This window comes from Sinohyriopsis cumingii, chromosome 16 (genome assembly GCF_028554795.1).
Source record: "Sinohyriopsis cumingii isolate HCF-2022 chromosome 16, ASM2855479v2, whole genome shotgun sequence".
Lineage (NCBI taxonomy): Eukaryota > Metazoa > Mollusca > Bivalvia > Unionida > Unionidae > Sinohyriopsis > Sinohyriopsis cumingii.
The window spans coordinates 30,563,105-30,565,742 of NC_142976.1; the positions used below are offsets into that span (position 1 = coordinate 30,563,105).

Consider the following 2,638-nt stretch of genomic DNA (forward strand, 5'->3'; position numbering starts at 1 on the left):
TCCTGGAACACATTTGCCTACTTTGTCTACTTTGTTAAATCTAGAATAATAGGGTGTGAAGGAAAACATTTTACATTGTTTCAGTAACATTTTTCGAAAAATCAAAAGATAGGGAGAAAGTGAGAAAGAATGTTAAAGAATGATTTTGTAAAACACAAGCTAATGCCATCTTTTTCTAAATCAGCTTTTTTGTTAAGCATTCGTTTATTCAAGAAATATTTTGTTAAAAAAGTTATAATCAAGGTTCCAGTTTCTATGCTATTTATTCAGGAATTATGCATGGTACATTGCGTTTCTTAAGAATCAGAACAGTATAAATTCTGAGACTTCTAGCTCTGCACACATCATGTTTTCTATTTGATGAATCTATCTAAAGTATACCATTTTGTCATGTATATGCTATTATAATTTCAGGTTTGAAGTATACTTCGTTTTTAAAAGAAAAAGAGAATGACAGGTGATCTCATTAAAAGTCTGTTCCTATCATTTGGATAAGAAAGGAACGCATTACAAGTGTGTCTGAAAAGGTAAAACAATTTTTCTTTGTAACAAATAATTTTTGTCTCATGAAACCAGCCAATATCAAGCCTGGGGTAGTACATGCAATTGTAATGTTGTGTTGTCTTTGAAGTCATTCATTAAAGAGACAATGATGCCATTGTAATCATTGAACTTCTAGTATGTTTCATCAAGTTTCAGTTGGAAATAATTGCCATTATTAATTAAATTGATCAACTTTGCTAGAATCAGAACTCGTATCTAAATGTTTACATTATATAGATATGAGTCATTGACCATATTATCCACAACCTAGTTTTCGGCCACATGCTGTCAGATGTAAAATAAGCTTAGTAACTGGAAAATTAAGTTTATTTAGATCTATATCTTATTTTGTATTTTTGTTGACTTTTAAACATGTTATAGGCATAAAAGAACACGCAAACCAAGGAGAGAATGTGATTGGTGCATTATGTAATAGATGTTATTTATGTCAAGGTTAACAAACTTATGAGTTTGTTAATTATATGGTTATATTCCATACAATTATCAATTAATGATTGACTTTTTGTATATTCTATTTACAATATTACTTGGAGATTTTATTGTCTCTTCGCTTCAACATGTCGCTATAGTATCTCTGACATAAATTCTGCCCACCATAATGGTTGACAACAGAGGAGACAGGGTGGAACTTCCTTGCAAAGTATTTGAATCGTATTGCCATGTACCAATCGGGGCAAGCTCCAAAGATCCGTTGATGGATAGTAAAACTTGTGGGTTTACATACGGTGTAGAGAAATTGCCATGGAGTTTGAAATGGTTAAATCTTGTGTTAGCGTCAAAATTTAATTTTCCACAGCTTTCTTGTGTGGATGACGCACATCGTAGTAGCATGCATACTTGCAAATAATATGGGCCACGATATTTATGTATTCCGTTAAAAACTCCGAGAGCATACATTTCTGCACTATATTGTCTTTCATACTCCAGATAGCAGCATAAACCCTGTTGACACACCTGTTCGGTACCGTTTTCTGCACCGATGATTACAAAATTATGCCAGTCACGGAAACTGGTAGATTTGAACTCATTTGATGTTATACGATGATTTTCTCTTATTCCTGGGGATAGTGGATGGTGTTCGTTTGAAGTAGTTGAACCTACTGTAGGACGTATCACAGGAACGTCAGCGACCAGTAATTTTCCGTCATCCTGTGTTCTACTGTAGTAAAAACTTTTTGGTCCAATCGGCGTGTAAATGCCACTACCCTGAAATCTTTCTTGTGGTCGGTGAAGATTTGCAGCCAAGAAATTTACTTTATTTGCGACAGCAAAGGATGAATGGTACCCTATTGCAGAGAAGAATGGCAAAGCGTCCATCCATGCCGTGGGAAAAGCAATATCAGTAATGTTATGCTCCTGAAGAAGTGGAATGGCTGGTTCATGAAAAAGTATATCAAAGCAGGTAAATAAACCAAAGCGACCAAAATCGGTATCAAAGTAGATGTACTCGGGGTTGACAGGCTCATCATACTGGAATTCGTAATAAAGATTTTGTTTATGATACCTAGCAATAAGCTTTCCCGATCTATCAAAAGCAATGTCTGTATTGTATTGATACTGGCCATCTGGTGGACAGTTAGGGTCATCTTTTACACAAGGCTGTGCGTCTCCTATGTTCGCCACTAAATAAATAGAATGTCTCTTTGCTAGGCAACTTAGAAATACTTGAACATCTGAGTCATTATACCTTCCGGGTTCGTCGCACGGTGTCCAGCTTTCAGACTTGGGATCAGGGATATATTCGAGATACGGGGCGACAGTATATCTACTTTTAAATTTGTATCCATGTATTCCATCTTCAGGGAAGACAAGAATATCAGCACCCTGGAAAAGAATATATTATTATGTATTTGAAATTTGGACACCAAACCTGGATCAGATCTTAGAATCGAGCTATAATGTCTACTAACAGATGTTGTTGTATGTTATCTGATATGACAGATCAGAGAAATTTAAATAAAATGAGAAGATCGCATTATTATGTAAATTCAAAGGAAAATTAGCTTAGTCTATTTAAATAGGTCATTATGAAATTCATTATATGTTTGGTTTGTTGTTGCATTGCACAGCTACA

The 2,638-nt window shown here is 34.8% G+C and overlaps 1 pseudogene; it reads right to left on the reverse strand.

Annotated features, from left to right (window-relative positions):
* Nucleotides 1-244: 244 nt before the first annotated feature.
* On the reverse strand, nucleotides 245-2,394 carry LOC149780141 (pantetheinase pseudogene; annotated as a pseudogene).
* Nucleotides 2,395-2,638: the final 244 nt, after the last annotated feature.